Source organism: Macrobrachium rosenbergii, chromosome 37 (assembly GCF_040412425.1).
Source record: "Macrobrachium rosenbergii isolate ZJJX-2024 chromosome 37, ASM4041242v1, whole genome shotgun sequence".
Taxonomy (NCBI): domain Eukaryota; kingdom Metazoa; phylum Arthropoda; class Malacostraca; order Decapoda; family Palaemonidae; genus Macrobrachium; species Macrobrachium rosenbergii.
The window spans coordinates 21,079,037-21,091,536 of record NC_089777.1 but is presented as its reverse complement, the minus strand read 5'-3'; the positions used below and the strand labels follow the sequence as shown (position 1 = coordinate 21,091,536).

The window sequence follows — 12,500 nt, the reverse complement described above, 5'->3', positions numbered from 1 at the left end:
TTTCATCCTTTGCAAGGAAAAATCAATTTAACTTTGTCTATTTTATTCCTTAATGTCAAACAATACCCACTGCATTTTCAGACCTTTCAGGATCTTGAATATTTTTCATGATTACAAAATCTTTTAATTCCACTATGGTTTATGATGACCTTCGTCGTTGTAACGCCAGTTTTCAGTTTTCTGTAAAAGAAAACTATTGTGCTGGCTTTGTCTGTCCGTCCGCACTTTTTCTGTCCGCCCTCAGATCTTAAAAGCTATTGAGGCTAGAGGGCTGCAAATTGATATGTTGATCATCCACCCTCCAATCCTCAAACATACCAAACTGCAGCCCTCTAGCCTCAGTAGTTTACATTTTATTTAAGGTTAAAGTTAGCCATGATCATGCTTCTGACAACGATATAGGATAGGCCACCACCGGTCCGTGGTTAAAGTTTCATGAGCCGCGGCTCATACAGCATTATACCGAGACCACCGAAAAATAGATCTATTTTCGGGGGCCTTAATTATACACTGCAGCGGCTGTACAGAAAACTCGATTGCGCCGAAGAAAATTCGGCGCATTTTTTACTTGTTATCAAAAAATCTAATCAATTATCTAAAACCTACTCCAAATGAAGGAAATAAACAAGGCCTTGCATTTGCTCTCGTGCATTATTTCTTTTGGTACGATGAGGACCCACGAAAATTGCGGTGCCAACGTTGCGAAGTCCAACGCCAAGTTGGTGACAGTCCTCCACCTTACTTGCGCTGTTTGTGTACTTTTAGGGAATTTTATTCAATGCATTGTAAAGCCATGTTAAATGAAGATGAATGCAGATCTAGACGCAACATCCAACATGCAGTGCACTAATTGCCTGTAGATTTTCATATTTCGTTTAATTTTATCTTTTTTGAATGGAAGGAGACCCATGAAGGACAAGCTGGTTCAGTGGGAAGGGATCTCTTCACTTTTTCAAAATCTCTAGATTATTTTACTTTAGAATTTAATATTTTACTTGGCGTTGTAATACAGACTTAATTTTTATCGTATTGCTTGTATTACTTAAAACCTGCTTCTTCAATTCTTCGTAATCAACTTTTTTCTTTTGTTTTTTATTATTATTTTTTCAACTCCTGGCCTTCAATTCCCTTCAACCATGAATCGTGAGATGACGGAGGTTACGTCATTAATATTTTTACCTAAGTGAAGGTTTTTCCGCGCCTCAATTTTTGTGTCATCCTGTTTGCTCTGTGCATTTACCGCTTATTTTTTTTTTTGTTCTTTTCATTTTTACCCAAGCTTTTTTTTATTTTTCATTTTTCATTTTTCATTTATACGTATATTTTTTTTATAGTGCTACTGTCTAGGTTTAGTGTGCTTGTGTCTGTTTGTGTATGCGCTTGGGTAAATATTTTTTTCTCTGTCAGTGTTTTTTTTCCTTTTGTGGGTATAATTTGCATGACTTTTTCCCGTGTTTTTTTTTTTCATATTTTGTTATTATTGTGGCTGCATATAAGTCGCTTCTTTATTGTTGAATGTGTAAACATTTCAGTGTTTTTGTTTATATTTTTGTCTGTGTAAGTGTATTCGACGTGTGTTTGTGTGTATGTGTGTTTGTGTTTTTTCTTGCTGTGTATCATTGTTCTGAATAATAATGATAATAATAATAATACACACACACACACACACCTGTATGGGGCTCAATTATGAAACCACCAAATTTTCACCAAAACTTGCAACAGACCTTAGCATCTTCAGTGACTCACAAAACGAACCCAAAATTACCTGAGAAATGAAAGTGAAAAATATTATAATATACATACTTGCTCTTCGCAAGTCCCATTGCGTTCGACTGCGTGCGATTCGCGCGCATGCGCACGACTGGTGTTTATCCAGGCGCGTCGACCCACAATTCCCTCGTTTCGTTATGCGATCTGGATTGTTGACTTATTCTTTTATTCAGGAGAAAGGATTGACTGGTTTGCGTTATATCTGGCGTTTGTTCCCTCGTGGGACAATTGTTCAGGGGAAGAAAATGTTTGTTCTCCCGTGGGACAATTGTTCAGGGAAGAAAATATTTTCGCGACTGGTTATTTTGCTTGCGATAAGAAAGTCGTTGAATTGGGTGTAATATTCTTATTTCTTTACAAACAGAAACACATATATATGTATATACACATGAAAAACACATGTGTATGCGTATATATACACACATATATAATTTATTATTATTATTATTATTATTATTATTATTATTATTATTATTATTATTATTATGCCAAACAAAAATTTATTATTGCGCTTGTGAACTAGCAAAACAACTTGCAAACAACATTTTTGTGCAATATGAGAAAACAAAATATATGGAAAAGCAAAAGGTGAAAAATGGAAAATGATAAAAGCATTAAAAAGACGAAAGGAAAGCACGGACATCAACATGACCTGCAATAATTGCAACGCTGCTGCCTCCTCTTCACGTGATTGAATTTCCTTCTCAGTTCAGCTCATGCAACGTCTGGTTCTTATGGAGGGATTCGGCTCAATCGAGTTTTCTGTACAGCCGCTATAGCGTGTAATCAAGGCCACCGAAAATGGATCTACCTTTCGGTGGTCTCGGTATAATGCTGTATGAGCCGCGGGCCGTAAAACTTTAATCACGGCTCGGTGGTGGTCTGGCCTATATCGTGGCCAGACGCACGATTATGGCTAACTTTAACCTTAAATAAAATGAAAATTACCGAGGCTAGAGGGCTGCAATTTGGGATGTTTGATGATTGGAGGGTGGATGATCAATATACCAATTTGCAGCTCTCTAGCCTCAGTAGTTTTTAAGATTTGAGGGCGGACAGAAAAAAGTGCCGACAGAAAAATGTGCGGACAGAAAAAGTACGGACGGAAAAAGTGCGGACGGACAGATTAAGCTAGCACAATAGCTTTCTTTTACAGAAAACTAAAAAAGTGTTTCTGTTTGAAAAGTCGTGTTTCATTTTTGTATTGCTTGACCATTTTGTTAAGGCATGTTTCAGTTTGAAGAGAAGTTTTTTTCTTTTAATAACACCTGTTTCATTTTGAAGAGAAACGTTTCGACTTAAATGGACGCGTTCCATTTTAAGTGGAAGCGTTTCTTTTTGAAGAGCAGCGTTTCATTTTGAAAGACTACTTCTATTTTGTAGTGAAGCGTTTCATTTTGAAGGTTCAAGTTTCATTTTCAAAGGACGTTTTATTTTGTGGTAAATTCTCATTTAGATTTCGTAAGAATGCTCTACATTTTGCAAAAACCCTATGTATTTGTAGCTGTAATTACAATTTTGAAATATTAAAATTGTGAAATTATAAAAAAAAAATTATCACCCCATTCCTTCATTATCTAACCATAACTATTTACTCACTCACGCCCATGATTATATATTATTCATATTTACCATTAATTCATCATTCATCCCAACGACTCGAAAGTAACCCCAGGTCACCATCCGTTTGTTTATGATTTTATTTTTTAATATTTATGGGCGCCTCGGAGCCATCGTAAAGTTTACAACAGCAATCGGAGAATAACCACATCAGACGTAAGGGCGAATATCCCATTTACTTGACATGCATTTTAGTTCTTATTGTTTTGTTCCGTGTTAAGTTAACGTGATTATGTTGCTAAGAATATTATGATGTCGACGGTTTTATGATGTACTGCGTGTTTTCATATTCTTTTGAAGAAAGAATAGATACATTTTTTCAAGTAAGCGTTATTTGGATGTGTGGCATACCATTATTTTTAGTTGGTTGTTATTTATATAGTTTTTTTTTTATTTTTGCTTTCATCGACATTTTAATTTTTTTCGCTTCGTACGTTTGAATATTTTGTTCCTAGGAAGGTTTGTTATTATTATTATTATTATTATTATTATTATTATTATTATTATTATTATTATTATAAAAAATTACTATTGTAGGTGAGTTATAAAATTGTAATAAAAACTTATAGATGACATAGTGATGAATGCAATTAAAATTAAGCTTCATCGCATGTTCTATTAAAACAAGATTATTATTATTATTATTATTATTATTATTATTATTATTATTATTATTATTATTATTATTAGTTAAAGAAGATACAGCAAAAAATACAATAAAGTTCATCACCCATTCTATTCAAACAAAGTTTTTTCCAAACAATTTTGACAGAAATAAGCGCCACCACCCCTCCCCTCCACCAGCCCACACTTCCACCCCACCCCCACCATTCCCTTTCCCACCGTACCTCATCTAACATCTCTGAAAGTCGAACCTAAGTCAATTTTAAGACGAACCTAAGTCAATTCTAAGTTCAGAGTCTCGAATTCGATATAAGGTCACCCACCAATCCTTCTGTTCAACATTCCCTCACGCTTTCCTCTAAAGAAAGAGAGAGAGAGAGAGAGAGAGAGAGAGAGAGAGAGAGAGAGAGAGAGAGAGAAGATACCTATATTTCTTTGTCAGGAGATTAAGACCTTACTACTTTGTTCACTTCGCTCGGGAGAGGACTCAGGAAGGCTTCACTCACAGTGGCATATTTTCTTTTCATGTTGAAATATTTTCTTTTTTATTTTGAATTATTTTCTTTTTATATCTTAAATCAATTAGTTTGATTAATGTATTCCTTTAATTATAATTCTACTGAGAAACACTACAATTTTTCAAAGTTATAATTTTTCTCCACGAAGCCTTCACTCCTTGGTGTATGTTTTTTTCTATACTGAATTATTTTTCTTTGTTGTTGTTGATCAGTTCATTTGGTTAATGGTTTTAAATTAATCTACTGAGGCATACTGTTTTTTTTTAAGTTGTTTGGTTGGGTTGTTTAGGAAATGCTGTTGGTGAATTTATCGGAGTAATGTGTTTATACAATGTAATTATATTTCGAAATATCTGCAGTGATTATTTCGAAAAATTTGACTGAATTTAATGTTTAATTAACTGAATTAATGCAATGAATGAATATCTGATTAATTACTTAAATGTATCTATTCCATATTTCCATATTGATATGTGTAAAGTTTTTATTGACTGGTGTAGTCATATGTTGATTTATTAATTATTTAACCTTGTATTATACAGTACCTTTGAATTCCAGATTTTGAATTCCAGATTTTGAATTCCGGATTTTGGAATTCGCTGCTTCCTCTGTATTTCCTGACTCATTTAGCCTCGTTCTTTCAAAAGGTTGGATTGTTGGCCTTGAACTTCCCTTCTCTTGGAGGAACACGATTGTGTTTGGGCCAAATTGCCCCGTCTCGGTTATGTTAACCCTCCCCAACTGAAGTTATCGATTCAACTTCCTCCTCCCAATTCCTTGTGAACTTCCTTTCTCATAGCTTCTCTCTCTCTCTCTCTCTCTCTCTCTCTCTCTCTCTCTCTCTCTCTCTCTCTCTCTGAGACACTGAGGAAGTTATAAGCCGAGATCTTATCCCCTCGCCCCTCTTCCCCAACCCCTAAATCTCCTTCCCTCCCCCCTCCCCTCCCCTCCTCCCCCCCTCCCCACCCACATACCAATCTTTGCTCCAAGTTCCATCGGGAGAGAATCTTAAATGAGTAACTCCCAACTCATTGTGTCCGGCATTGAGAATTTGATTGGCATCCTTTCATATGGTGATTCGTGGTTAATTTTGGCCTCTCTCTCTCTCTCTCTCTCTCTCTCTCTCTCTCTCTCTCTCTCTCTCTCTCCTCGTGCGTGTGTAGAGAGAGAGAGAGATCATGATTTATTCTGTCCACTGACCCAAATGTGAGTGGGTATTAGTGTCAGCAGAGGTCAAGAAAAGGGTATGGGGCTTGCAACCTCATCCCTAGAGGCTAGCTGAGAACCTTATACATATATATATATATATATATATATATATATATATATATATATATATATATATATATACATACATACATATATATACACACACATATACATACTTACACTACATATTGTAGCCTATATTTTGTATATTATGTACATACATATATAAATTTATATATATTGTGTAAGTATATGTATGCGTGTGTATGCACTGTATGTATGTATGTATACACACCATAATGAACAGCACGAACATTCAAACGCTACGTAAAAGTACATTGCAACGACTGAATAGGGAAGCAAGTGCGAAATTCGAATCGCACGGTAGGGGCGGTATGGGTCTAGGATTTCCGAGAGCCACAAATGGCCTTGGGCACTTTGGTATACTGTATATCTCTTATTACTTGACCTCTTACTTTATTTATTACTTTATTTATTACTCTTCTTGTTACTTTGCCTAATGCTCTGCCTGTTACTCTATTTATTACTTTACCTATTACTTTACTTGTTACTTTACCTGTTGCTTTACTTATTACTTTACCTATCTTTACCTGTTACTTGTTACTTTACCAAGTAGTTTACTTATTACTTTACCTATTACTTTACTTCTTTCTGTATCTTTTACTTTACCTATTACTTCACTTACATCTTTACCTATTACTCTGTTTATTGTTACACTTACATCTTTACCTATTACTCTGGTTATTGTTACCGCTCATACTTCATTCATTCCTGGGATTTTGTAGTCTTCGGTTCTGGGCAAGAAAAGGTGCTTTCAAGTTATCGTAGCATATTTGTTTTAGGTAAATTTATTCATATATTCATAAGAAGTGGCAAGCTTTGTTTTGCATTTTCAGTGAGATTAACCTAGTGAGCCATTCGTAAATTTCCTCTCTTAGTTTTCTGTAAAAGAAAACTATTGTGCCGGCTTTGTCTGTTCGTCCGCACTTTTCCTGTCCGAACTTTTTTCTGCCCGCCCTCAGATCTTAAACACTACTGAGGCTAGAGGGCTGCCAATTGGTATGTTGATCTTCAGACTGTCACTCGATGGGCCGGAGTTCAATTCCCGCGGCCGGCTGATGAAGAGTTAGAGGAATTTATTTCTGGTGATAGAAATTCATTTCTCGCTGCACTGTGGTTCGGATTCCACAATAAGCTGTAGTTCCCGTTGCTAAGTAACCAATTGGTTCTTAGCCACGTAAAATAAGTCTAATCCTTCGGGCCAGCCCTAGGAGAGCTGTTAATCAGCTCAGTGGTCTGGTAAAACTAAGGTATACTTAACTTTTGATCATCCACCCTCCAATCATCAAACATACCAAATTGCAGCCCTCTAGCTTTAATAGCTTTTATTTGATTTAAGGTTAAAGTTAGCCATAGTCGTGCTTCTGACAACGATATAGGACAGGCCACCACCAGGCCGTGGTTAAAAGTTTCATGGGCCGCGGCTCATACAGTATTATACCGAGACCGCCGAAAGATAGATCTATTTTTGGTGGCTCTGATTATACGCTGTATCGAAAACTCGATTTTTTACTTGTTTGTATTTAATCCCATTATTGAAAGATATTTTTAGGAAACTTAATGTCTGTCAATGTGAGTTTCAACCCAACATAAAATATAATTTTTAAAAGACTTAATGACTGTCAGTATGAATCTCACCCCTGCATAAAATGTAAATTTCAAAAACTTAATGTCTGTAAGGATATATATATTTTTAATGGCTGTCAGTATGAATCTCAACCCAAAATAAAATAATTTTTAAAAAATTAATGTCTTTAAACATGAATTTCAACCCAGTATAAAACATAATTTTGAAAAAAAAAACTTAATGTCTGTCAATGTGAATCTCACTCCGACATACAATACAATTTTTAAAAGACTTAATGACTGTCAACATGAATCTCGACCCCTGCGCATGCGCAAAGCACGAGCAACCCAGTCTCTCTTTATCCCTTAATCACACAGATGTCTCTTGGTTCCGTAAATAACCGAATGACATGGAAGGATTCTCTGGCGGCTACGATCGAGGAACCATTATATTTCAAATCCTTGATTAAATAGAGTTCTCCGATTTCGCCTTTCTTGTGGATGACGACATTTTGGGGGAGGGGCCACGGGGTAGGGGGGGGGGAAAGAGGGAGGGGGTGGGGTGGGGTGGGTCTTTTATCTTCCTGTGTTGTCTGTGCAAACTTTCAATTTTTTGTTTTTCGCCGCCGGTTGTTTGTGCTTGATTGCCTTTTTTTTTTTTTTTTTCAAGCGGTTGTTTGTGAGAGTTTTTTATTATTGCTGTGTTTGTGAAAAATATTTTTTTTCTTTGTTGCTTTCACGAGACTAATTTGGTGTGTTTGTTTGCGGTGAGAAAGAGGTTATCCATAGCATATATTTGGAGTCACAAACATTATTTTAATCTGTTTGTGGATAGGAGATGTTCGTCGCTGGTTGTTTGTGCGTGATGCCTTTTTTTTTAAAGCGTTTGTTTGTGATGATGTTTTCAAGGCTGTTTGTGAAAATTTTTTTTTATTTGGTGCTTTCTGGAGACTTATGCATTTGTTTGTGCTGTTGTTTGTGAGGAATTATCATTTTCTGTGTTTGTGAAAAATATTTTTTCTTTGATGTTTTCTTGAGAATTATTTCATGTTTTTGTTTGTGGTGAGACTTTTTCATTTATGGTACATATCTAAAATCGCAAACAGATATATTCTCTCAATCTTTTTGTGTATAGGAAATGCTTTCGGATAGAGGTTTACAGGTACCATTTCGGACCTGCTTCCAAAGAGATACAGTAGTATTGTGACAGTTAAATAAAACAGTTAACAGTTCCTGATTTTTTTTTTTTTTTTTTTGTCCATTTCAACCAATGAGATCCTTCTCTCCTTATCACTCCCAGCCAATCTCAAACCGCCCACTTTTCTTCTCCCAATACGAAGTCCCTTCCGCCCGCAACCCCGCACGCCCTCGAGCGCGCCCGCTTGTACAAATTGATCTCATCTCTTGAACACCCTTCCATCCACTCCCCACCCCCACCTCACCACCATGGCGAATATTAACCTCCCCCCAAGAGTTTAGGGGAAGGTTATATAGACTTTTATCAAATTGATTCTCATCCGTCGGTGAGATCACTCCGTTGGTCTCGTGTTGGAGAGATAAAGAGATAAGTAAGAGAGTGAAGAGATTTTTTATTACTAATGCCTCTTATTATTATTATTATTTTATTATTTTAAAAGAGAATAACAAAGTGAAATGACAATAAAAAAATAACATTAAAAAAGTTACAGACAAACACACATACGTATAATATATATATGTACTGTATATATAAATTTATATTTATATATGTATATATATATGTGTGTGTGTATATAATGTATGCTTTTTTCTTAGAATAGAATAACTCCAGAGGTCGTTAACAATCTGGTTCTCGGCAAATATATACATTCACACACACACACACACACACACATATATATATGCATATATATATTTGTAGGGGAGACAATGAGGTTATTACCTCAACCCTCTCTCTATCCCAGCTGCGACCCAATACTGTCGACTAACCACCAGATGCACAATCTGTTGCTTAAGCCAACGAGAACCCAATAGACTTAGCAAGAAGAAGAAGACTAGTTCTACAGATACATCAACCAATATCCGTAAGATTTTTACCTGACCATCAATCCTGATTTGCAGTATGAATAAAAACATTTACTAAGGCACAGCGTGCTAAAAGGTATTATGTAGTTACATCAGAATACGTGATGAATAATGATGAATAACCCCATTTTCATAATAGCTATTATGCACACTTGCCAACAGCATGCCAACGAGATAGGCAGATCTTCAGAGTAAATATTTAGGTAGCCACGTCATTAGAATAAATCTGATGTAGGACGAAGTCTCTAACTTATTATTATTATTATTATTATTATTATTATTATTATTATTATTATTATTATTATTATTATTATTCAGGATATGAACCCCATTCGTATGGAACAAGCCCACCACAGGGGCCATTGACTTGAAATTCAAGCTTCCGAAGAATATGATGGTGTTCATTCGAAAGAAGTAACAGAATGGAACTGGAAATATTCAAAGAGACCAATTATTAAAAAAAACATAAATCAACAAATTAATAAATAAATAAAAATGTAAGAAAAATATTAAAATTCAAGTTGAATTGCATTAAGGTAGTAATGCGCTGCATCTTCGCTTGAACTTCTGAAGTTCCAACTGCACGACATCCTCTGGGCGACTGTTCCACTGTCCAACTGTGTGAGGAATAAAGAACCTCTGGAACTGAGGAGTTCTGCAACGCGGAACATTTACAGCAAATTGCTGCTGCTGTTCGCCGAATCTGTGACTGTTTTGTAAACAGAATATCTACAGTTATACAGGTCTATGAGAACAGCTATTGCGTAGGGAGAATAAATTAACTATTATGTACGAATCAGAACAGCAATTATGCATACAGCACTGTGTCGTGTGAACAGGGTCAGAATTGCTGTAACTTTGGCATAAACTGGGTCAGTGGTTACAATGAGGCGTGGGCGCACATTTCATTATAGGTGTTAGGTAAGCGATTTCATAATTGTATTAAGGTCAAACAATGTAACTGGTCATTGTAAATTGTAACTTTCCAGAGACGATAGGTGTTGGATGCGAGCGGTCATTGGTCACAGTGAGGCCCGAAAGACAGTAAATGAGTGACTGAGGAACTGTGATATTGATTGATTTTGACTAAAACTGGCGCTACTAAAACCGAGTAACTGAGAAGTCATATATATATAGGTTATTGATATATAGTAATATATATATAGTATATATATATATATATATATATATATATATATATATATATATATATATATATATATATAATATATATATATATATATATATATATATATATATATATATATGATATTGAATTAAATAACATTTTATATTTCCTCTTCATCTGTTTGTATTTTCAGGTCTGGGCTGGTTAAGGGCATTGGTATGCCCACCCCCCATTTGGGGCATGCTTATAAAAAGGATTTTTCCTCTCATGGTAACTAATGTTCTCTCTATAAGAGCAGCTCCCATGGCTGTAATAAACTACTACAACTTCTACTACTACTAATAATAATAATAAAAATAATACTAATAATGGTAACAGTAATAATAGCAGATTCACAACACCGAATCTTATGAATGAAACTCCCAACGTAAGTCTTTGCGTGTCCGGACACCCGTTAAAAGTTTCATTCATTCTGTGACGTCACAAGCCATGCCACTCTCGACCACAGGGTCATATGTAGGGATGAGAGACGTATCCTTCGTCGCCCCCCAGATGCCCTTTGGGATTATATCCTGCCGTTATGGGTAAATAAATCCTATTAAAAGTCCTGCAGCTTTGGTTGGTCGCTGATCAGAGCAAGCAGGATGTATAGACGTAACCACCTCCTCCCTGTGGCATCCTACCCCCTCCCCCTCCCCTCCCAGGGTCCTCCTACCCTCCCCTGGGTCCTCTTTATTACCTCCCTGGGTTCCCCTCCCCCTCCCTGGGGCTTCTTACCCCCTTCCTGGGTTCTCCTAACCCCCCCATCCTGAATCTTCCTATCCACTTCCCTGGGTCCTCCTACCCTCTCCCTTCCCCCCCACGGTTTTCCTACCTTCTCCCCAGGGTCCTCCTACCCCCTCCCCCTACCTAGTCCTGCTAACCCCCTCCCCCCCTCCTCCCAGGGGCCTGAGATGAGTTTGCCTACTTACACATAAACATACACTCGTGTGTACGAATGTAATACACACGCGAGTGTACGAACACGTGTATAACTAACACGTGCAAATGTATGAGTGTATGAATACACATACATATACACAGGTGAAATTGTACACCTTACACATACACGTAAATACACACATAGACTGTAAAGGCTCCCAAAAGACACAAGAAACTTACTCCAGACTTACTCCAACATTCAACATACACCCATGAATAACCATACACATATGCTGTGACGTCATTTCCGATAATGAGTATGTATAATCACGCGCACAAACTCATACACGTGTATTAATATCCTTTCCCAGTAGTGATCAAATACAAACAGACACATACACACACATACATACAAACAGCGTATAAAACGTACACAAACATTCAACACATACCCATGAATATAGATACACATACACTGAAATGTATACTCAAACACAAGTGTGTTGAAATCCTTTCTTAATAATTATACAGTATAATACTCATACACGTAGGTATCCTCTCCCAACAGTGATTGAATACAAACACACACACGTACACAAACATACACAAACATTCAACATACACTCATGAATATAGATACACATACACTGAAATGTATACTCACGCACAAACACGTGTGTTGACATCGTCTCCCAACGACGATTCAATATGATACTCATACACGTAGCTGTCCTTTCCCAACAGTGATTAAACACAAACAGACACACACGCACACGAACACACGTACACAGCAACACGCACACACACACGTACACACGTACACACCCATCACTTGTGCGTGTCAGTGTTGTGGACTTGTGGGTCTCCTCAGTCTGGGTTTGGTTGCGGGGGTGTAAGTGTGGTCTAGCCTGTGGTCCCCTTATTCGCTTGTTTTGTGGCCCATTCTGGCGACAGACTCGAGAGAAAAGAAAGAAAATAGAGAGAGAGAGAGTGAGAGA

The 12,500-nt window shown here is 36.7% G+C and overlaps 1 protein-coding gene across 50 annotated transcripts in view; it reads left to right on the top strand.

Moving 5' to 3' along the window:
- Window positions 1-12,500, top strand: part of LOC136825405 (uncharacterized) — a 979,501-nt gene that overhangs the window by 521,046 nt on the left and 445,955 nt on the right. Inside the window, exon 1 of one of the 50 annotated variants that reach the window (XM_067081769.1) lies at window positions 12,361-12,394. The exons of the other annotated variants lie outside the window; for them this stretch is intronic. The gene's annotated coding sequence lies outside the window, so the exon portion shown is untranslated. Of the gene's footprint in view, window positions 1-12,360; window positions 12,395-12,500 lie in introns of those variants that run through there. 50 annotated transcript variants of the gene reach the window in all.